The sequence below is a fragment of the Ascaphus truei genome, unplaced genomic scaffold, assembly GCF_040206685.1.
Source record: "Ascaphus truei isolate aAscTru1 unplaced genomic scaffold, aAscTru1.hap1 HAP1_SCAFFOLD_1991, whole genome shotgun sequence".
NCBI classification, from domain to species: Eukaryota; Metazoa; Chordata; class Amphibia; order Anura; family Ascaphidae; genus Ascaphus; species Ascaphus truei.
In genome coordinates, this window is record NW_027454899.1 from 19,137 (window position 1) to 43,918 (window position 24,782).

General features: G+C 39.6%; 1 long non-coding RNA gene across 2 annotated transcripts; it reads right to left on the reverse strand.

Annotated features, from left to right (window-relative positions):
* Window positions 1-4,732: 4,732 nt before the first annotated feature.
* On the reverse strand, window positions 4,733-18,414 carry LOC142477145 (uncharacterized). 2 transcript variants are annotated; one of them, XR_012792195.1, is made up of 6 exons: window positions 18,289-18,414; window positions 17,372-17,427; window positions 7,862-7,888; window positions 7,446-7,544; window positions 6,755-6,810; window positions 4,733-4,947 (listed from the first exon to the last, which is right to left on the reverse strand). It is a non-coding gene; the product is annotated as an uncharacterized LOC142477145 (long non-coding RNA). The 2 variants fall into 2 exon arrangements; XR_012792194.1 differs by lacking the exon at window positions 7,862-7,888.
* Between the last annotated feature and the right edge of the window lie 6,368 nt (window positions 18,415-24,782).

The following is a 24,782-nucleotide window of genomic DNA, read 5'->3' on the forward strand; positions in this document are numbered from 1 at the left end:
GATGTGAGGGAGATGGGACATGCAGGGGGGGTGATGTGATGGAGATGGGACATGCAGGGGGGGGTGATGGGAGGGAGATGGGACATGCAGGGGGGTGATGTGAGGGAGATGGGACATGCGGGGGTGATGTGAGGGAGATGGGACATGCAGGGGGGAGATGTGAGGGAGATGGGACATGCAGGGGGGGGGGAGATGTGAGGGAGATGGGACATACAGGGGGGGTGATGTGTGGGACATGCAGGGGGGTGTGTGATGTGAGGGACATGCAGGGCAGGTGATGTGAGGGACATGCAGGGGGGGAGATGTGAGGGAGATGGGACATGCAGGGGGGGTGATGTGTGGGACATGCAGGGGGTGTGTGTGTGATGTGAGGGACATGCAGGGGGGGTGATGTGAGGGACATGCAGGGGGGGTGATGTGAGGGACATGCAGGGGGGCTGATGTGAGAGACATGCAGGGGGGGTGATGTGAGGGACATGCAGGGGGGGGGTGATGTGAGGGACATGCAGGGGGGGTGATGTGAGGGACATGCAGGCAGGGGTGATGTGAGGGACATGCAGGGGGGGGTGATGTGAGGGACATGCAGGGGGGATGTGTGATGTGAGGGAGATGCGTGGGGGGGGGGGTTGATATGATGATGATAATGATGTTACCCGTGCGGCCCGATTAAAAAAAAATACAAATATGTATTGGGGGGGTCTTTTAAAAATGTATTGGGTGTCTTTTTTTTAAATGTATTGAGGCGGTGGGGGTCTTTTTAACATGTATTAAGGCGGTGGGGGTATTTTTAAAATGTATTGAGACAGTGGGGGTCTTTTAAAAATGTATTGCGGGGGTGGGGGCCTTTTAAAAATGTATTGGCGGGGTATTTTTATTATGTATTGCGGGGTGGGGTTACATGTATATAGAGGGGTGGGGTTTTTTGGTATGTATTTTGTGGGGGGGATTAAGTGATAGTGGGGTAATTGACGGAAGGCAGGAGCGAGTGAGAGGACGGGGGGGGGGAGTGAATGAGGAAATGAGGGAGTAAGAGTGAGACGCAGGGGAGATAAATACATGCGAGGCAGGAGGGGGAGGAGAGTGGGTGAGACAGAGGAGAGAGAAATACATGGGTAGAGGGTGGGAAATAGAGGTGGATCATGAGGGGTGATCCGGAACTTCATGGCGGATGGCATCGGATGCTGTTTGAGGCCTTCCTGGTACGTGAGCTTCCTGTTTCCCTGGGAGTCGGAGGGCCAGCGCTTCTAATGGTAAGTAAAATATTGCATGTTTGTAAATGTATTTTTTTTACAGGTTTTAAACATTGGATGTGTATTTTTATTTTTTGCACATTGACTGATAATGTATTAATCTGTACCACTTTAGGGTACAGATCAATACATTACTAGGACAATAATTTTTTGTCATTTCTTGCTTTGTATTCATGTTGATTTTTGCGACGTAAGTTTATTATGTGGATGGCATTGTTTGGTGTTTTGCTGCTTTATTTAAATAAAATGTTGGCGATTGATTGTCGAATTTAATTAATGATGTCTTGTGTTGGCTAATGCGTTTAATGGTTGTGTTTCAGATATTTTTTAATAATTCATTTCTTTGTAGGTTAATGTTTCAATTAATACATTGCTGTTGTATTAATTAATTGGTTTGATTGGTTACTGTTACAATTAATTCTGAGTTGTTTTAATAATTAATTGGTTTGTTTGGTTACTGTTTGAAATAATTCCTTGTTGTTTTATTTATTGCTTTGATTGGTTAATGGTTTAATTAATTCATTGTTGATCTGGTTATTGCTTGTATTAATTGCATTAGCTGGCTAGTGTTTTTATTTAGTGAATTGTGTTTTTTGGAGTTTTGTAATGTTTTATTATTGTGTGTTTGGAGCATTAATGTATTTTGATTAAGATGCCCATTGAGTGCTATAGAGGCTTATCATGCCCATATTATTATATGGGTATGATGTACCACTATACTACTCAATGGGTACAGGGTGGGTATAATGGGTCCGGGGTGGGTGGTTAGGCCTCCCGGGTGGGTAGCGGGCCAGGGTGGGTTAACCCCTTAATTACTATAGTGATTATTAACCACTAAGGTGATTAAGGGGTTAGGGGCCATTAGATTGTATTTATTAAGTATGTATGCTTTTTCGGCAACGGAGGACAAGGACCTGCAGTATCGTGATGAGGACATCCATCATATTGCTGTGGTAAGTAGAACTGTATTTATTTACTTTATTTATGCTGGTTAATGTTGTGTTTAATAATGGGCAAATAATCTATTATCCATATCTGGATAATAGTTATGTTGCCCATTACTGTACTTTATGTGTTTGGTGGGGGGGGGGATTGATTAAAATGTAGGCCATGTTTTATTTTTGTACATACAGGGTTGGTACCTTAGGTCCGCGGGGACCTCTGGAGACCACCTGAGGACCCCTGGACGCCCACAGGGGACACCTGCGGAGAAGAACCGGGGGGCCCACAGCTGTGGGGGTGCTGCGGACCCGCAAGGACCACCCGAGGGCCCCCAGGTCCCTGTGAGAACCACCCGAGGGCCCTCAGACACCTGTGGGGATGACCCGGGGACCCCCAGAAACCCACAGGCCCACCCGTGGACCCCATTGTGGCCCACGGTGACCTGCGGGGACCACCTGGAGGCCCACGGCGCCTAGCAGGGACCACCCAGAGACCCCCAGACACCTGCGGGTACCCCCCTCTGGTGCACTGTGGTGCCTGCGGACACCTGTCGGGCCCACCGGGGACCCCCATCAATCTGGGGTATGAATCCTGTATGTTAAAAAATAAATCATGGTTTTACATTATGGGGGGCACGGGGGGTGGGTGGTGTATGAATGCATAGTCTCACAATGAATATATTATTGTATCTTATCTACACGTATACCAAATCTAATTTTGTTAGGTTCTGATTCATTAGTTAAATCCTATACTTTCCTGTTGTACTTTTTTTCAACCGCTGTTTCATAGTTTAAGATGGCATGAAAGCCAAACTGGAAACAAAAAAACACAATAAGAGATATCACACAATACATTATCAAATGTTGTAACAGAAAGAATGTAGCAGAAATTAGAAAGCTGTGTTCTTCATACTGCAGACATAATTATATAGTTATATAAAAATAAGGAAAGGTAATAGAACATTTCCTTGATTTTTTAGATAGTTGTAATGCTTGTTAATCAAACTTATCTTCATGCAGACTGTGAAACAAGTGCATTTTAATAATTGACACTGCTTGTTTGAGGCTTCCAAATATAAGTCAAAATAATCTTCCTAAAAAAAAAACATGTGTATGTAATGTATTATAACATCTGAGCATAAAGTGGTACATTTGAAATATATCCCACTGTTAATTATTTTTATGGATTATTTAGATGTCTTCGTTTTCTAAATCTAAAAGTAATGCTTCATTGCAATTTCACACCCTCAGACACATCATCTATATATACCTTTCCTGAAAATGTATGGTACTTTGTATGAATTAGTGGCAAATTTTCCGATCCATGCAGTGCATTTGCATGAACATGGAACAAAGAGTGACCTATTTATTAAACTAATGAATTGTTTATATTAGAATGAGTTGCTCAGTGAGTAAAGGTGCTGACTGTAAACAATGATACCAAGTTTGAATTAAATACCTGGTTCAATTCCTGGTGTCAACTCCTTGTGACTTTATCTACTGTGTCTCAGGCACCAAAATCATAGATTGTAAACTCATCTGGGCAGGGACAGTGTCTCTAAAAATCATATGTGCTGTGCACTGCATGCAATATTGTAATTGTCAAGCACTTTGAGTCCCATTGGGACAAAAGCACTGTATGAAATAAAATTATTATATGTACAGACAAACACTGCAGCAGCTTAGTCCTATGAGAGACAAGGGAAGGATAGGGTGTGATCACAAAACCATACTAATTGTGTAGTTTAATAATAAATGAGGTAATCGAATTGTGGGTGCAAACTGTGAACTGACTAGTGAATCAGAAAAGGGGGGGGGGGGGAAGGGAAACACAAAATGATTGTGCCCCTAAAAGAATTCACTAAACTGCACACCACAGGTGTAAAATGTAACTTTTAATAAATTGACTTAAAACATATATTACCAAAGGTGGGTGTAACGTGAGTTAAAAATAAATTAAATCAAATAATAAATATATATCTCGTGCATCTATGTCTTCTAGTGTATATAATAGTAATATCCCAGTTTACCAGCTATTGATGGTGGGATTACAGGCATATGATGCAATAGGTCAGGGTATTAGCCCCTCTGTATCAGCTGTTAGATCAGATGGTAACTATATAATAGTCAGCGAGATCAATGGAAGGTAATAAAAAGAAATAGAGAAATATCCAAACCTCCTAAAATGAACATATAATTAAATAATTCCGTAATTGGATCTGTCACTTAAGGTGCATAACCTGTGAATGTGCAATGTTGTCAGTCTCCTACTTGGAGCTGTTTTTAAATGTAGTTTTGTTAGGTTCCTGTCTCAGTATGTTTAGATCACAGAACTTGGCGAATTTAGTCTAGTTTGTGCAGTCAGCGGGCACTGTGGCCATTCCTCCTACCCCCATGTGTATGTATATGCTGTGTACTCATCAACACTAGGGCTGTGAGTGCTAGTCTGTCAGGGCGTGCTCACCACAAACGAGATGGGACCGCGGTGCTGAGGTGGGATAGGATATAACGCCACCCACAGCCACGAGGGCACGTCTTGAGAGTAGAGTAGTCGAGGAGTCCGAATCGGGGCAGGAGAGGTATGGATGGTAGAGGGTGCTGTATGCAAAGTCCGGGGTAGAGATAAGGACGTAATCTTTTACCGTTTGCCAGGATCGGGATTCCAGAGGTGCGGAGAGTCGTTAGCCGTATGCCGAGTTCGGGATGCCAGAGGTGCGGGTAGACATAGCGGAAGCCGGTTCGGTACACGAGGAGGACTGCAAAAACAAAACAGGACAAGACAGGACTATGGAGGCAGAGAGTGATGAGAACAACTGGTTCTATGCTCAGCCAACGAGTCAGTGACACTGTTAGGTATATATAGGAGAGCGGGTCCAATGGCAGCGCAGCAAGGTGGGGGTGTGTGGAAGGGCCAGGCTACGGCAGGGATAGGTCCAGCATGAGTCCCAGGGGAGGAGCCATAAAGCCCAGTAGTCAGACTGCATTGGATTGCAGAAATGGTTTGAGGTGCTGTGCCTTTAAGGGGTTGGTATGGCTCCGTGTGGCCGCGCCTCTGTGTAGCTGTGCTTGCGGCCGCGTGACCGAGCATAGCCGCCGGACCGAGAGTAGAAGGGGAGTTTTGGCGTGCGCGCGCCCACGTGGAGTAGTGATCGGCATTCCGGAGAGAGGCTGCCTGCGTGCCGCGGGAGGACCCGTCGGAGCTGCCGGTGAGTGAGGAGCACGCCGAGGGCGGCGTGACTCCCAGACCCTTACATAGTCCCTGTATTCACAGGTTATGCACCTTAAGTGACAGATCCAATTACGGAATTATTTAATTATATGTTCATTTTAGGAGGTTTGGATATTTCTCTATTTCTTTCTATTATCTTCCATTGGTCTCGCTGACTATCATATAGTTACCATCTGATCTAACAGCTGATACAGAGGGGCTAATACCCTGACCTATTTGTTTCACTTTTTGCACCATTTACAGCCATAAGATTGTGTACACAAATGCAGACTTTTATATATCCTATTGTGATATATGTATCATGTAACTCCTCCTCTGCTCTATCTACAGTATAAATGCTTCTTATATTGCAAGTGAGAGACACCGGATATATTTGAAGCATAGTGCCCTGGTTCATTGACCCTAAGGCTAAGGCCCCGCTCCCAGAGTCAGCGCGCCCGCACTGCAGACAGGCGGTGTGCTGACATACACAGACCGCGATATGCGGTCTGTAGGGAGCGGGAGCCGGAGCGGGAGCCGGAGCGGGAGGTGGGCGGGAGTGGGAGGTTTTACAGGGAGGGGGGCGTGGCTTGAGCGGAGGGACCCGCTACTCTCCCTCCCCCTCCCTCCACAGACTCGGGCTGGAGCTGCTGAGGGTAAGTAAAACACACACACAGGCACTCATATATACACACACACACACACACACACATACACACACACACAGACAGAGGCAGGCACTCACGCACACATACACACACACACACAGACAGAGGCAGGCACTCACGCACTCAGGCACACACACACACACACACAGACAGGCACTCACGCACTCAGACACATACACACACACAGACAGGCACGCATGCACTCAGACACACACACAGACAGGCACTCACCTGCTTTCACTCCACACTCCTCCCCGCTCCCCGAAGCCTCTCCTCCTCCCGAAGCCTCCCCTCCCCATTGGCTCACAGCCACACCACGTGATGCGTCAACGCTAGGGAACACCATTTTCTTGTGTCCCATAGCGGCTGACGCGCCACAGCGTGTAGTCAGCTGTGCCGCCAGGGGGGACCGGGACCGGCTCGCGAGGATTCCCCTGCTGGTGGGGAACTCGCGACATGGCCGTCCGCGCCAACGAGCGCAGCGGGACCGAGGCCTAAGGAACACAAGATAAAAATGCCTCTAAAATTTGGCTCCAGAATAACCCTGACAAATAGGCTTGTGTGAATATTTATTTAATTTTACCAATGGACAAGTGATTAGACAGTTTGACCCATAATGCAGAAAATCTAATCTATCAAAACAGTATTAAATCTCAGATATACATTTAAAAAACAGTATTTACTTACTCAATCCTATCTGAGAGGCAGTTGATTCGACAGTTTCAATTCTTGACCTGCTGGAACTGGAAACATGTAGATTTTAGGACTGGACAATATATAATTGTACAGTAAGTGTTTATAAACACAAAGATTATATATATATATATATATATATATATATATATATATATATATATATATACATACATACATATTATGTTTAATTATTGAGGACGGAATCACTGTTTTATAATACATTTTTTTGTAGATTACTCAGACATAAACTTGCAAATTGAAAGGAAGGTTTGTATAAAATAAACTTTTATTGGTCTTGTTTAAATGGGATGATCATGTTATGTGACAGACATTGAAGCTTCCAGATTTATTTCCCTTTCTTCTTTTTTCTGTGTTTGTTTCTGGAAAACTTGTAACAATTACAATCCACTTGAAAAAAAAGTTATGTCTACAAGCTTTATGTCATACAAATTATAACTGCAGGGCCTCCTTTTAGAATATGAAAATCAATAACATATATTCTACAGCACTTGACATGCCTTTTTTGGAAAAGCAATCTTGCAAATGTGTATTTGGTACTAGATAGTTATTTGGAAAGGAAATTAATACGTGACAAATTATTTATCGGTAAGAAAAAAAATCCACATTTCACAAAACAATAATAATCTCAGGAGCACTTAAAGCATTCAGTTAGTTGACTCACCACAGTATCCTCTTCCCTCTTTTTGCAGGCAACGTGCAGGGTGTCTACTGATCCGTGCAGATTGTTGATGGGGGTTGAATCTGAAAGGGCTGGAGTTGTCTGGAATAGGGTCACAGGTAAAACAGGTTAACATTTTGCTTCTGGTAGAAAAATTCAGAGGCCTGAATTATAGAAGTGGCAATTTATGTGTGGGGGAGGGGGGCTGCAGGATTTTAAACATATTCCAGGAAAAGGAAACATGCAGTGTATTTTAGAAACAATGGTAAGAATAGGTGTTGGCAGAAAATAATAATTTTCTCAACCTGTCTGCAAAATCCTCACATCATTGTGCTGTGCCATTTCTCTGAGGACGTGGTGATATAAATTGCACTTACAGTATCTAAAATTGTTAATGGCTATAAATGGTTTGTAATTACCTTATTTCGTGGAAGGTGAAATGATCACTGTGAAATTAAATAAACATGAAATGGTACTAGGTATTAAAGTGAGAGAATAATCAGAAAAAGAGAACAAAGCAAATAGCTCATTAAATAGTGTACCTGATCATTTCAGCACTACTTTATGGACAGCAACAAGACATTATTATTAACAAACAGATATGTACTGTAAACTCCAGAATATATATTGTAAGTAGAAAAGTGGTTAGTGTATCTGTATTTAATATATCTCTACTTTAAACTTGATATTTTATTATTAGGTTATAATGGAGATTCCTAATTCCAAATTATTGACTGCTTTCTAATTATATAAGTCCTTTTTTTCAGAGAGTGTAGGCTCTTTCAGGCTTCTAAAAGCCTGTGGGAAGTTAAAAAGCATCTGTTATGTGCATTGTATAAAATTATTGAGCAGTCTGTCAATGACACTAACTAGGGAAATAAAGACAAAACAGAAAGGCCAGCGCATCATACAAAATGACACAATATATAGTGCAATACCTCAGTGCTTATCTGCTCATGAAAAAGGGTCATTTATTTATACCCTTTGGCCAAAAGTTTATAAGCCTGCAGCCACTTCAAGGGGAAATAAAGGTGTTACATTGTCTTTTTGTTGAGGAAAGTATACAAAACTGTATTCACTATCATAGGTATAATTAAACATTGTTTTGTAAAAAAAAATAAGTACATGCTATTAAGATTTTCTTTACATCACTAGGGACTGCGTAAAAAAAATATTGTAGTGCTCTTAACAGATATGATTAGATTCAGTTTAAAATGTATCATCTTGGTGGGTGTGGCAGTATGCTTTGAGATGTTTTCTCGCGAATATAAAAGACATGGATTCATAAATAAAAGAATACTAGTAGAAGGAGCATATAAAGTATATCTGGGTGGATTGGTTGCTTTGAACAAAGAGGACAAAAAATCTATGTTTCAGGAAAGATGTCAGAGTGTAGTCAGGCAGTATAGGGATGTACTCAGAATTAAAAGCTGATGCAAGAATATGCAATTAAACACGTGTCTGCATCATTACAACAACAGCTTTGCAAAGTTTCTCTTTTCCAAGCTCCTTCTTTGGGAGCCAAACTGCAAAAAAGTGAGTAATTCTGTTATAATGATATAATTAGAATAACATATACATGAAAAGTTATTTTGGAAGAATTATGGAAGTTCGCATGAGTTAATGGACCTTGAATGGAAGAAAAGAATACAGAGTGTATTAGGGGATAATACAGAGAAGAAAAATGTATGAGGGAATGTGCTATCTGCTATTACAATGGAGTAGACAGTAGAAGATCAATTCAATGCCATCTGTTGAATGTTTCCCAGGCGCGTGCAACTTCCATTGCATGCCTCATCCGTAACCTGCATTTATGGCTTTGAGTTAGTAATGAAATAGTCATGTTTTTGCAATATGTATAAAGGAATATAACTATTACGCACAAAAAGGAGATTTCTGTCTCAGTGCATATTTCCGAGTCACTAATGTTAGGCTGAATCAAGATGTTTGTGGATACAAGGGGAAGTATTCCCACGTGCCCGTGATATCCCCACCCATACATTCAGACATTAATTCCATCTGAGGAAAATACAAAAACGGCAATCCTTCAAAGATTATATTTTATTTCAAAACTAAACCTGCAAGTTTAGAATAGTAACTGTACATTGAACTCATTCATGCACAGAGAAAAAAAACGACAGGTCTTCCATTGGTTGTTTAAATACAAAATACATCATTATCTTCAAATAATTGGAGCAAACAAGCATTTGCTGTGTACCTCACACAAGTTGTGTATTATAGTTTTGTGGTCATCTAAAATAAATGTGCTATAAATTCATTGAAGGTGGAGAATTTTTAAATAACGAAAATATATCTTCGTAGTTGTTTTGAAGTGTTTAAAACAGGTCAACAAGATTGCAGCTTTGTGTATTTCTGCCAGAGAGGAACCTGCATCCAGTTACAGAAAGCTCTCACTGCCCCTCCCCCTCTTTCTCCCACCTATCTCCTCCCCTCAATAGAAGTAGACCCGTAATAGCTGAGAGCTCATTTTTATGTTTGTGACCAGATGTTAAAAAAAAAGTAGCGTCTTTTTTTGGCGTGGGTAGCCCTTTCTTTTCATTTCAAAACATGGATCATATGACATCTTAATATTTTACAATAGTTAACTGAACCTTTATTTCTATCTGTGGGGGACGTTTCCAGTAAAGTAATGCATTACTAACCCGCCGAAATTAGACATAGGATTTCGGGTTTTAAAGGGAGGGCCCGTCTTTAAATGATAAAACAAAGCATTGGGTGTGTAGGAACCTGAAGGGGCTCGGAACCCAATAAAGGAAATAGAGTTGTTCCCCAGATACAGAGCATACTGTGGATTATTTCTCCAGAACCCAACACAAAGCAGAGAGTTTGTTCTTCCTTCAGCAGAGGAATTGTTATACAAATGTACACAAGCAGCATCACAAGAGTCTGTATTAGAAATATATCCTATTTATCTATCATCAAAAAGCGCATCAACAAATACATTTCATACAAAAACACAACAAATCTAAACTGTATAAAAGGATTTGCTGTACCTGTCCCAATGAATTCGGCCAATAAATCCTCAGCCCCACAAAATTGAAACGATATAGTGCACAGATAGATTGATCTAAGTGCAAAAATACGGAAAAGAACAGGACATAGTATAGAGCTACGTCCTAGCACACAATAGACTGCCTATTAGAGTAAGTATTGCACGGTAGAACACAATTCTGAGGTCCCATTCACTGCCACGCGTCTGGATACAGTTACTTGAGGTTGATCTAGTTGTATATTTAACTTTTTGCTTCCTGGGGGACCTGCAACCTATTATTTGCAATACGTTGCAAGTCTCACTAGCAGTATAGGGTGAAGACAATGAGAGAAATGTGGTCTGATGTGGTTCAATCCATATGATTAAATTGTAAGGGAAATTGTGAGAGAAGAATACAACTAACGATATATTCAAGTAAATCTAGTCACTAAACAATATTGATCTTTCTTGGAATAGAACTTTAAATACAAGATAATTTAACTTGGGAGTAAGCCATATGAATACAAAAAGGTGAGCCTATCAATACTATACAAAGCAAAACAATTATAAAGACTTGTTCAACCGATAGAATGAAAGAGTACACAGCACAATATGATGGGCAGATTTTTCAATGTAAGACTATGTAATGAGAGCGTGCAAGAAGATATAGAAATAATTCATAAAGTACAGGGAAAAAAATAAAATAAGACAATTAAAAATCAATGCGGACCATTTGTTAATGAAAAGATGTTACTGTGCACTTCAGCACCAGAAGGGTTCCAGTATTAATGGACAGCAATAGACAGGATTGTGCTGAGTTTGGTTCCATCTGTCTGGTTTTTGTCCCTGACGCGTGCAACTCTCGTGCCTGCTGTCCTGATACTATACATGCACAATCTGGGAGATACCAGGAGGGCACTTACAGTATAACATATCTCCAGATGATTTCCATGTAAACGGTTAGATATCGTTTAACACCTTGTTGGACGTGTACTTATAATGTTAGTCATTCTCACGCACAGTATTAATGTGGTACTGTAACTCCAGATTGTTACTTTAAACCTTTATAAGCAAGCCAAATGGTTCACTTTTCTCATGCAAAGCATCACAGTATTCTATACATGACTATAGGCTGTTTCACATTTGAAAAAGCCTCTGAGACGTTGAAGAGCATCTGTTATGTGCATTGTATAACATGAGTGAGCAGAACAATCTGTCAATAATACCAAAAAAGGAAAATAAAGGTGTTAATTAATCTTTCTGCTGAGGGAAGTATACAGAACTTTATTAATCTGAGATTATCAATGAGAAATGAATGCCATTAGCAAACTATATTACATTGATTAATGCTCAGACTTGTAGAGGGTGCTGAGCAGACAGTAAACTCTACAGAAAGAAAATATAAGCTATATTGTTTACAGCTAGATTTACTAAAGACTCCCTTGTACAAAAATTAAATTAAAACAGATGTATATAAAAAAAAAAAACAATTATTTAGTGCATAATCCCCTATGTATTGACACAAGCCCTTTTATGTTAGGGGTTACATTTCCAAAGTCTTGGTAGGGAGATCACATTTATGTTTGAGGCTGCCAAATATGAATTACAATAATCTTACAAAAAAACGTGTATTTATAAAGGGTAATAAAACCGCTCATCCGTGTATATATACGTATGTGTATTGTAAGGGGCAACAGGTGCTCAGAGGGAAAAATCACTTGTATTACAGAGTAGATCCCAAGAGGATCAAAAAAGACTCCCTCATATGTCGAGCACTCAATGTTGGGGTGCAGTAGTAAGACTCACAGTGGTCTATCGGTTTAAATACCGTTGATAGGACAAAATTAGGCCCATCTTGACCGGAAATAGCTAAGAAACATAATAAAGTTTTATTCAGATAATTTCAAATAGTAAGGTTAAAAACACATATAAAACATTCAAACATTAAAAAAAAACCATTGTGAAGTGGTAAGGTAAGCAATAAATCAATTAGTATCAATGTAATATATAGGGTTAATTGCTATCCACAGACGTCTTATTGCAGAATATAAGTATTCCAAGACAAGCAGGTCAGTATCCCTTTAAGTCTATGCAGTGAAAATTCACGATGTGTATAATTATAGGCAAGGTGGTATCAGAGATATAGGGGCCGATGCAGTAACTTGCGAGAAGGCTGAATTTGGCTGTTTTATTGCGAGATTGCCATGTAGTATGCAGTTGATGGCGGTATGTGTGCGAGTTAACTGAAAAACGGCATATGCAATTGTTGCCGGAAATCAAGCGCCGGCGGGGTTGCGAGAATGGCTATTTCGCCATATTAAGCAGCACGCAGAATTCAGTAGATGCCGAGTAAGATCTCGGGGGTGCGCGGGAGAAACTCCTTGCGAGAAAAGCGCCAAAAAGCTGCGGCACCAACAAGCAGGCGAGAGCCGAACATTTCAGCTGCTAGTGACATTGTTGTGTCATTGTACTGTTGCTGCTGGCAGCGCAGCTTCAATTGTGTTACATGTCATTCAGAACCTGTTACATGTGTTGTTTATAATAAAATACATTATTAATGTTAGCCAAAGGTGTCTGTCTTGTGAATGACAAGAAGCAGGTATGTTCCTAAAACTATCTATTGAGGGACAGCGCTGTGAAAGCCTTGCTAATGTCACTAGCAGCAGGAAACACACTGCTGTGAGTAACAGAATGTAAGGTCAAACTATCATGAGGTGATTTTTTCATGTTCAAAAGTTGCCGCCAAATTCTTCTTCAATACAGATGCATGAAGTGATTCCCCACTTGCTGCATGCACGGGTTACAGTACACACAGCAACTCACTGAAGTGTAAGCTTTGCAACAGAGTCCAACACACAGACACAAATGTACATGAAACGTCACAAGACACATGCACACATGTATCACCTCTTCACGTGTCAAAGAACAGAAGACACAACTGTAGCACTGCACCAGCTATGTTTCCAAAAGTATCTAATGAGGGACAGCAGTAAAAGGTTTGCTAATGTCAGTAACAGCAAGACAGTCACTACGGTGAGTAACTGAATGCTTTAAGCAAGAAGGAGTTTTTTTTATTTATGTGCAGAGGTTGACGCCACATTCAAGTGAAATACGGATACATGCAGTCATCCGCCACTGACTGCAGGAACTCGCAACATGTGCAACTCACCATTGTATCTCACAATCGCTATTTACTGCATTTAGCGGCAAATTCCCGCCAAACACAGGAGATTTAAGCGCGCTGCCGACACACACATATCGCAAGTTACTGCATCGGCCCCATAATGCGTGAACCTCTGTTACCAGGTGTATATTCCAGCTCAGGAATGGTATGCAAACTGCCACGCAGTCTAAAATGCAGTACAACGGGTGTAAGGGGCTCCGCTCCAAAGGAGAGGAAGTATGAGATAATGTATCTTCAATTCTATACTCTCTTGCCGCTGGTATAGTATATATGCTTCATAGCCACCCAAAAGAGCAGGACGCCCCCACCACGGGCAAAAAAAGACTTAGGGGCCGATGCAGTAACTTGCGAGAAGGCTGAATTTGGCTGTTTTATTGCGAGATTGGCATGTAGTATGCAGTTGATGGCGGTATGTGTGCGAGTTAACTGAAAAACGGCATATGCAATTGTTGCCGGAAATCAAGCGCCGGCGGGGTGGCGAGAATGGCTATTTCGCCATATTAAGCAGCACTCAGATTTCAGTAGATGCCGAGTAAGATCTCGGGGGTGCGCGGGAGAAACTCCTTGCGAGAAAAGCGCCAAAAAGCTGCGGCACCAACAAGCAGGCGAGAGCCGAACATTTCTGCTGCTAGTGACATTGTTGTGTCATTGTACTGTTGCTGCTGGCAGCGCAGCTTCAATTGTATTACATGTCATTCAGAACCTGTTACATGTGTTGTTTATAATAAAATACATTATTAATGTTAGCCAAAGGTGTCTGTCTTGTGAATGACAAGAAGCAGGTATGTTCCTAAAAGTATCTATTGAGGGACAGCGCTGTGAAAGCCTTGCTAATGTCACTAGCAGCAAGAAACACACAGCTGTGAGTAACAGAATGCGTCAAACTATCATGAGGTGATTTTTTCATGTTCAAACGTTGCCGCCAAATTCTCCTTCAATACAGATGCATGAAGTGATTCCCCACTTGCTGCATGCACGGGTTACAGTACACACAGCAACTCACTGAAATGTACTGTAAGCTTTGCAACATAGTCCAACACACAGACACAAATGTATATGAAATGTCACAAGTCACATGCACACATGTATCACCTCTTCACATGTCAAAGAACAGAAGACACAACTGTAGCACTGCACCAGGTATGTTTCTAAAAGTATCTAATTAGGGACAGCGCAGTAAAAGGTTTGCTAATGTCAGTAACAGCAAGACAGTCACTACCGTGAGTAACTGAATGCTTTAAGCAAGAAGGAGGTTTTTTTTATTTATGTGCAGAGGTTGACGCGACATTAAAGTGAAATACGGATACATGCAGTCATCCGCCACTGACTGCAGGAACGCGGAGCGCTGCGCCTTGTACTCGCAACATGTGCAACTCTCCAATTTCCCTGACAATCGCCATTTACTGCATTTAGCGGCAAATTCCCGCCAAACACAGGAGATTTAAGCGCGCTGCCGACACACACATATCGCAAGTTACTGCATCGGCCCCTTAGTATCGCATTCAAATTCAAAATCAAAATGTATCCTTCATGAATACAAGCCTGGCTGGAGTCTCTCTGCTGCTATCTCTACACGCAGACGCTGCCACTTCAGATGACGTCATCTATGACGTCACCACGTCCCGACGACCGTTTCGCGTAGACTGACTCGCTTCTTCAAGGGGAGAAGTGGCAGCTTCTGCGTGTAGAGATAGCAGCAGAGAGACTCCAGCCAGGCTTGTATTCATGAAGGATACATTTTGATTTTGAATTTGAATGCGATACTAAGTCTATTTTTGCCCGTGGTGGGGGCGTCCTGCTCTTTTGGGTGGCTATGAAGCATATATACTATACCAGCGGCAAGAGAGTATAGAATTGAAGATACATTATCTCATACTTCCTCTCCTTTGGAGCGGAGCCCCTTGCACCCGTTGTACTGCATTTTAGACTGCGTGGCAGTTTGCATACCATTCCTGAGCTGGAATATACACCTGGTAACAGAGGTTCACGCATTATATCTCTGATACCACCTTGCCCATAATTATACACATCCTGAATTTTCACTGCATAGACTTAAAGGGATACTGACCTGCTTGTCTTGGAATACTTATATTCTGCAATAAGACGTCTGTGGATAGCAATTAACCCTATATATTACATTGATACTAATTGATTTATTGCTTACCTTACCATTTCACAATGGTTTTTTTTTTAATGTTTGAATGTTTTGTATGTGTTTTTAACCTTACTATTTGAAATTATCTGAATAAAACTTTATTATGTTTCTTAGCTATTTCCGGTCAAGATGGGCCTAATTTTGTCCTATCAACGGTATTAAACCGATAGACCACTGTAAGTCTTACTACTGCACCCCAACATTGAGTGCTCGACATATGAGGGAGTCTTTTTTGATCCTCTTGGGATCTACTCTGTAATACAAAAAACGTGTATGCATTATAGCATCTGAGCATGAAGTAGTACATTGCAAATGTATCACACCGTTGAAGACCATTCTGAATGTTTGCTTACACTAAAAGTGATCTTTATTTCGATTCCACACCATCACATCATCTAAAGATCTGTTCCTGAAAATGTAAGGTAGTTTGTATAAAATACAGTGGCGAATATTTCAATACATGCAGCGCATTTGGTTAACTTGTAACAAAGAGTAGCCAATTTATTAAATTGATAAGTAGCTTATATGTACAGGTGCACATTGTCTGCTAAATCTTGTGATTTATCCTAAATTGGACTCTTTTTCAAATAATTAAAAAAAAACTTCCCAATGTTCTTATGCTCCAATCATATGTTTGATGGAATTGATACTGTGTCAAGTTTTTTCAAAAGCTGTTTTTAACATTAAACTTTGTGGGGTCATTTATTAACATCTCCCAGTTACAAAAACTGTGAATTCTGGAGAGAGAAAAACGGATTTATGGAACTCATGTTGCTTTCAATGGCACTTTATTTATTTGATTAATCTAGTGCAGTTTTGGCATGACAATTAGAGCCAGAAGATCCTAATAAATAGCGCGATATCTTCCTGAATTAGAGGCAGAGAACCAAGTTCAGAGAACTAAGAAGTTCAGAGGGAAGGAGCGGCTCAGTGAGTAAAGACACTGACTGGCACTGAGTTTGAAGCAGGGGAACCTGGTTTCGGCTCCTTGTGACCTTGGATCACAGATTCTAAGCTCTATGAGCAGGGACTATGTCTTCAAAATGTCACTGTAAAGTGCTACATAACCTATACAAGAACATATTATTATTAAGTGAGGATCTGGCTGAAATAGAAGTTACAATATCTATCTTTTGTACGGATGTTTAGTGTGTGTTTTTTTTTTTTAAACTAGTGTATACTGTATAATCATAGCTATACAAATATTAACTCCTATAGTATTAAAAATAGTGATGTGCCTAGTACTTTTTATGCAATTAAGTCTAGGCCACCAAATGTTGGATTTTTAACACAGACAAAAGGGAAGAAATTATGTACATTGATGCAGAATGTAGCTCCTCCCCAGCTCTACCTATAGACACTCCTTGCAAGCTAGAATACCAATTTGAAGTAAAGTGCCTAGGCATATTGACCCAAAGGAACACAAGATAAAATCCCTCTAACAATTTTGCTCCATAATAACCTTGACAAATATACTCCTGTGCATACTGATTGAATTCCCCCAGTGGGTAAGTGATTAGACAGTGTGACCCATAATGCAGCAAACCTAATCTATCACCACAGAATTACTGTTGGGATTTTAAAAAGTATTTACTTACTCAATCTAGTCTGAGAAGCAGTTACTTCCACAATTTCAAATCTTCTCCTGATGGAACTGGAAAGACAAAGATTATTGACATATTATATACACAATGTATAATGTGTAGTGTTTCTAAATAATAATAATAATAATAATAGCATGTTCTTGTATAGCGCTGCATAGTGCTTTACAGAGACATTTTGCAGACAGAAGTCCCTGCTCAGTGGAATTTACAATCTATGATTTTGGTGTCTGGGGCACAGGGAGATAAAGTGACTTGCCCAACCAAGGTTACAAGGAGCAAACACTGGGAATTGAACCAGGTTCCCCTGCTTCAAACTCAGTGCCAGTCAATGTCTTTACTCACTGGGTCACTCCTTCTCTATTAACACAGTAATATATACTTTGTGTGTAATAATTGAGGGCTGATTTGCTGTTTGATAATACAAACCTTTGCAGATTACTCAGTCATAAACGTGCATATAGCAGGGAAGGTTTGAATAAAAGAAACTGTTATTGGTCATGTTTAAATAGGATTAACACATTTGAAACAATTAATTAAATAAAAATATGGTCTAAAAGACATTCCATCTCTCGGTCTATTTTCATTTATTTCTATTTTCCCTGTGTAGGTTTCTGAAAGATTTGTTACAATTATAATCAGCATTCAAACAAACTAATGTGTTATGGGATATAAATTATTACTGCAGGTCTGCTTTTTAGAATATGTACATCAACATATATTATTAAGGATTTGGCATGCTTTACACATCTTTGCAAATGTAATCTTGGAAATATATTTTTGGTACTAGATGGTTATTTAGAAAGATAAGAACATGGATACATGTTGCATATTATATTTCTGTATGAGAACAAGCGACCACATTTCACAAACAATAATAATCTCATAGCAGTTAAAGCAATTTGTTTACTCACCACAGTATCTCCTCTTTCTGCCTTGATCCAGTAGTGTGCAGGCTGTCTACTGAACTGTGCAAATCGTTGGCTGGGATTGAAGATAAAAGGGGAGGGATTATGCCTGGAATATGGTTGGGGGGGGAAACTGGTTGATGAATATTTTGCTTCTAGGAAGAAAATTCAGAAATCAGCATATAGAACAGGCAGAAAAACTCATGGGGAAAAACAGTACATGATTTTTAACGTTTTCCAGAGAAATGAAAACTGTAGTGGATTGAGGAAACTGGTAAAAAGATGATGTTAGCAGAAAGATAGACACAATTTAACACTTTTCAACAATGACTACAGTAGCAAAGGAGGGAGAGGGAGTATGTGGTATGCTACCTTTTATTGGACCAACAAGTAATTTATTTGTTACAAGGACCCTGAGAGGTTGGAAAGCTTGTAATATATCAACTACTTGTTAGTCCAATAAAAAGTATCATACGACTTACTCCCTCTCCTTCTATTGTTACTACATGAAAGAAAGGACCAACGACCACCCTTCTTTGCCAAATTGACTGCAAAATCCTCATGGTATTGTGCTATTCAACTTCTCTGAGGAATTGGTAATAAATACTGGACTTGTAGTAGACACAGTTGTTAAGGATCATGCGGGGTTTATTATCAGTTCATTTCGTGGAAGATAAAATGATCACTGTGAAATTAAATAGCCATAAAAGGTACTAAGGTTGGGTATTAAAGTGAGAAAGTGATCAGAAAAAGAGAACAAAGCAAATAGCGCATTAATATAATGCCACCGATCATCTCAGCGCTACCCTATGGGCAGTTACAAGACTGTAACAATGGTGTTTGGGACCAAGACTAAATTTTTAAAGCTTCTAGTGACTGAGCTCCTGATTAGAACCAATGCTAACACCACCCTAACCCCTGTCACTAGTTTTAAATACCTGGGCTTATGGTTTGACTCCCACTTAACATTCAGGATGCACATTGATACCCTGACAACCAAGACCTATGCCAAACTAGGGGTACTTTACAGGAACAAATCCTCCCTAAGTCTCCTGGTCAGAAAGCGTATCGCACAGCAGGTGCTAATGCTAATTATTGACTATGGAGACATAGTATATGGCTCAGCACCTCAAACCCACCTTGGCAAACTTGACACCCTCTACAATTCAATTTGTCGTTTTGTTCTCCAATGCAACTACAACACACATCACTGCGATATGCTCAAAGAACTAGATTGGTCATCACTAGAGTCTAGGCGCCAAGTTCACCTTTCCTGTCTTACCTTTAAATTCTTCATGGGCAAGCTACCCAGCTATCTGAACAAGCTCCTCACCCCTACCACTTGCAGCACTTATCACCTGAGATCAGACTCCAAAAGACTGTTCATGGTCCCAAGGCTCAACAAAGTATCCGGACGTTCCTCCTTCTCCTTCCATGCACCCCAAAACTGGAACAACCTACCAGAGACTCTCACATCCACCACCAGTTTAAGTTCTTTCAAATCTAAGGCTGTCTCACACTTTAATCTGGTCTGTAACTGTTTCATACGCCCATAATATATATTTTCTTTAATCTGCACGCAATGTCTTGTATATAATTTATACCCTGTTCATTTATGTAACTGTATTTGTAACCATGTATTATTTGTTTTACTCTGTGCCCAGGACATACTTGAAAACGAGAGGTAACTCTCAATGTATTACTTCCTGGTAAAATATTTTATAAATAAATTATTATTCACAAACAGATATTTGCTGTAACTCCAGAATATGTATAGTAAGTAGACAAGAGGTTAGTGTATCTGTTTTTTAATACGTGTACTTTAAACTTGATATTTGATTATTATGTAATAAGGGAAATTCTTAATTCCTAATCATATGACTGCTTTCTACATATGATGTCAATACTTTTTGAGAGAGTTGGTCATGTGTTTATAGTCATTAGAAAAGAGTCTTATGTACATTTCTGAAAACAAAGGATGCCTTTTCATTTTCATTAATCAAGCTTAGCTCCAAAAAAGATGCTGGTGTCTGTGTTTCCCTAGCGTGGGTGTAATGACACTTTTGGTACTGAAGCGTTTTTTTTAAGTATTTAAAGCCTGTGGGGGGCGAAAGGGGGTGGGGTGCTATTTAGCTTTCCTTTACATGACCGAGAACTGTGTATAATAAATGCTCTAATCTAATGCTCTTAGCAGGTGAAAAAAAATCATCTTTAAATAATGTAATCTTGGTGGGTGTGGTAGTATGCTTCGAGATGTTTTCTCTTGATTGCAAAATACATGGATTCATAAATAAAAGAATACTCGTAGAAGGAGCATATATAGTAATGTATATCTGGGTGGATTGGTTGCTTTGAACAAAGAGGAAAAAAATCTATGTTTCAGGAGAGATACCAGAGTGTAGTCAGGCAGTATAGGGATGTACTCAGAATTAAAAGCAACTACAAGAAGATGCAATTAAACACGTGTTCTGCATCATTACAACAACAGCTGTGCAAAGTTTCTCTTTTCCAAGCTCCTTCTTATGAGTCAAACGCCAGCCTCTCATCCTCATCCCCGGCCGAAGATCTCCTGTTGCTGTCGCAACGCCGACAAATACATTTAAAAAAATCTTCAAAAGATGCACACGTTTAAATACATTGAGCACCCAGTATCCGTGGGTCCTGGGGCTGCAGGGGAGAGAAGCCTGAGGGTGCAGAGCAGAGGGAGACTAGCGCATGCTGCACTCACTCACCAGGACCCATCTAACGCCTGTTACATATTGAAGCAAAAAGACATGAAATACAAGAGGAGGACACAACGTGGGATAAAAGCACAGGACATGAAAAATAATCACTGGGACACTGCATTATTACATTTTAATGCCCTATGTACAAACGGTGCCAACTGATGTATTGTGAGACTGCCACGCATTTATTATTTGTAAAACAGACAACCAACATGTCAACGATATAGTATGATTCTCTGCTGGGCTTTGAATTAAATAAAAGTGAGTTATTCTGTTATAATTATATAATTAGAAAAAAAAGATAGAAAGTCATTTTTTAATAATTTTGAAAGTTTGCACGAGTTAATGGACCCTTAATGGAGGAAAAAAATAAAGAGAGTATTAGGGGGATAATACAGAGAAAAAAAATGTATGAGGGAATGTGCTATCTGCTATTACAATGGAGTAGAAGATTAATTCAGTACCATCTGTTGAATGTTTTCCAGACGCGTGCAGCTTCCATTCCATGGCTCATCTGTAACCTGCATTTATGGCTTTGAGTTAGTAACTAAATCGTCATGTTTTTTGCAATATGTATAAAGGAATAAATGTATTACGCAGAGCTAAAAGCAGACCAAGCAGATCTCTTTGTGTCAGTGCATCTTTCTGAGCTTCTACTCTAATTAGGCTGAACCCCTCTAGCTATTAAGGGTACAAGTGAACTTTTTTTTATGTACCCTGCGCATCATTCTTTTGACATCCCATCTATTAATAATTCAGAATAATAGAAGTATTCCATCCATACAGAATTGGAAGCATTTATTCAAATCTGAGAAAAACACAAATACTGTCATCCTGCAAAAATTAATCTAAGAATAGTAACAATATAGTGAACTAATGCATAAAAAAATAACGGCAGGACTTCCATTGGTTGTTTAAATACAAAATAAATCATTATCTTCAACAAGAAACACACAAGCATTTGGTCAAACAATGTATATGTACTTCAAACAAATTGTGTACCTTGTGTGGCTTTATGATCATCAAAAATGAATGTGTTTATAAATAGATTGAAGGTGCAGAGTCGTTATTTGCTGAAATATATTTGCTTTGAAGTGTTTTGAACCGGGGCAACAAGATTGCAGCTTTGTGTATTTCTGCCAGAGAGGAACCTGCTTCCAGTTACAGAAAGCTCTCACTGCCCCTCCCCCTCTTTCTCCCACCTATCCCCCCCCCCTCTTCCCTCTATAGTAGAACCGTAATAGCTGAGAGCTCATTTTTATGTTTGTGACCAGATGTTAAAAAAAAAAAAGTAGCGTCATTTTTTGGCGTGGGCAGCCCTTTCTTTTCATTTCAAAACATGGATCATATGACGTCTTAATATTTGACAATAGTTAACTGAACCTCTATGTTCTCATTTCTATCTGTGGGGAACGTTTCCAGTAAAGTAATGCATTACTAACCCGCCGAAATTAGACATAGCAATTCGGGTTTTAAAGGCAGGGGTCATCTTTAAATGATAAAATACAGCATTGGGTGTGTAGGAACCTGAACCCCACACAAAGCAGAGAGCTGTTCTCTAGAACCCAACGCAGAGCAAATGTGTGTTTTATCTTCAGCACGTACCATGTACAACATCAGTTTCATGTTGCGACAACCAATAGTTTTTTTTTACATCTAATAGAAGCTATTTCTGTACATATCAGGGTTTCAGTAGACACTGGGCTGAGATTGAAATAACTACACAAACATAGTCAAACAGTATTAGATGACAGGTCTCTGAGTATGGATGTGAAGGATGGATTTCTCAAATCGAAAGATGCTTTTTGTTTTAATTTTCACTAATTAAACTGGTAGAACAAAACTCCGATGTCTCTTATTAGCTGCCACGAGTATGGATACAATTATTACTTACTTTAAAAAAGGCTGATCCAGTAGTAAATTATTATTATTTACCTCTTTCATTTCGAGGGTCCTGCAGCCTATTACTTCCAATACGTTTCCAGTATGTGTAGCATCGAAAGGGTGAAGAAAATGAGGTAAATGTGGTTTACTGTGATCCAATCCAGAGTCTTAATTTGTGAGGGTGATTTGATTGGAAAGAATAAAACTAACAGATGATACATATATCTGGATTCTGGCCACTATACACTCCTGCTCTCTTGAAGCATGCCATGGAATAGATAGATGTTACATTGTTGTAAGAGAATCTAGAGAAAGTGGAAACATATATAGAAATAAAGAATAGGGTAGAATTAACATTGGAAACAGAATAAAATGTGAACCATTTGCTGCTGACAATATGTTACTGTGCACTTCAGCACCAGAAGGATTCCAGTATAAATGGACAGCAATAGAGTGAGGATTCGACTGAGCTTGGTCCCATATCTGGCTCCTGCTCCTGGCGCCTGATACTATACATGCACAGTCTGGGAGATACCAGGAGGGCAGTTACAGTAAGATATATCTCCAGATGATTTCCATGTAAACGGTTAGATATAGTTTAACACCTTGTTGGACGTGTATTTATAATCTTAGTCATTCTTCATGCACAATATTGATGTGGTAAATCTAGATTGTTGTTTTGTATCTTGTTAAGGAAACAAAATGAGTCACTTCCCTTATACTAAGCATCACAGTATTCTATACGTAAATATAGGCGGTTTCAGGATTGGTAAAAGAATGTAGGAAGTTGATGTGCATCTGTTATGTGCATTGTATAACATGAGTGAGCAGGAAAAAATGATAATCTGTCAATGGCGGGGAAAATAACGGCGGTGAATAATATTTTTGCTGAGGGAAGTATACAGCGCGTTAATAATTTTACATTAACAATGATAGAAGAATTTAGTTAACAAAGGTTAATATATTGATCAATACTCAGACTTGTAGCGGTTATTGAGAAGAGAGTGAACTCCACCTAAAGGACATTTTAAGCTATATTTGCTAAAGTCTCCAGGGTGCGACCAGTGCACAAAGAAAATGAAAAACAGATCTATTAAAGTAAATGAATAACATTAATAGGCAATGGAAGCAGTTTATTCCATAAATCCTGTGAATTCTTTTGTACCGACTCTACCCTAATACTTTAGTACATAATCCTCTATGTATTGACACAACCCACTGTATGTTAGAGGGATATCCCATTTTGAATAATTTTCTGAGTACAAGATACAAAACATATATAGACTGTCATCCAAATACTAGAAGAAATTATACATTTTTACAAACAATAATGCCATACTAAGAGCACACTGAACAATTCGAGGAGTTTGTTTAGGATTCATTTGATGTTTATTTATTTATAAAATATTTTACCAGGAAGTAATACATTGAGAGTTACCATAAACATTTACATTGCAGTGTACAGCTAATCCATAACCTGTTTGTCTACTATTAAAAACAAGTATTATTATTTTGATCATCACCTTTATATCATATATTTTATCCATTGTCAATTAGACTGTAAGCTCCTCGGGGCAGGGACTCCTCTTCCGAAATGTTACTTTTATGTCTAAAGCACTTATTCCCATGATCTGTTATTTATATTATCTGTTATTTATTTGATTACCCCATGTATTACTACTGTGAAGCGCTATGTACATTAATGGCGCTATATAAATAAAGACATACAATACAATAGTCCTTTAATTGTAATGGCATAAAATAATTGTGTCCAGGCAAATTTACCAACCGTTCTCCAGCCCCATCTAGCAGCACTATTTCTTCTCACAGCCACCTCCCCCCCCCCCCCTCACCCCTCTCATCTGCACCATTATCCTTAGAAAAAAAATA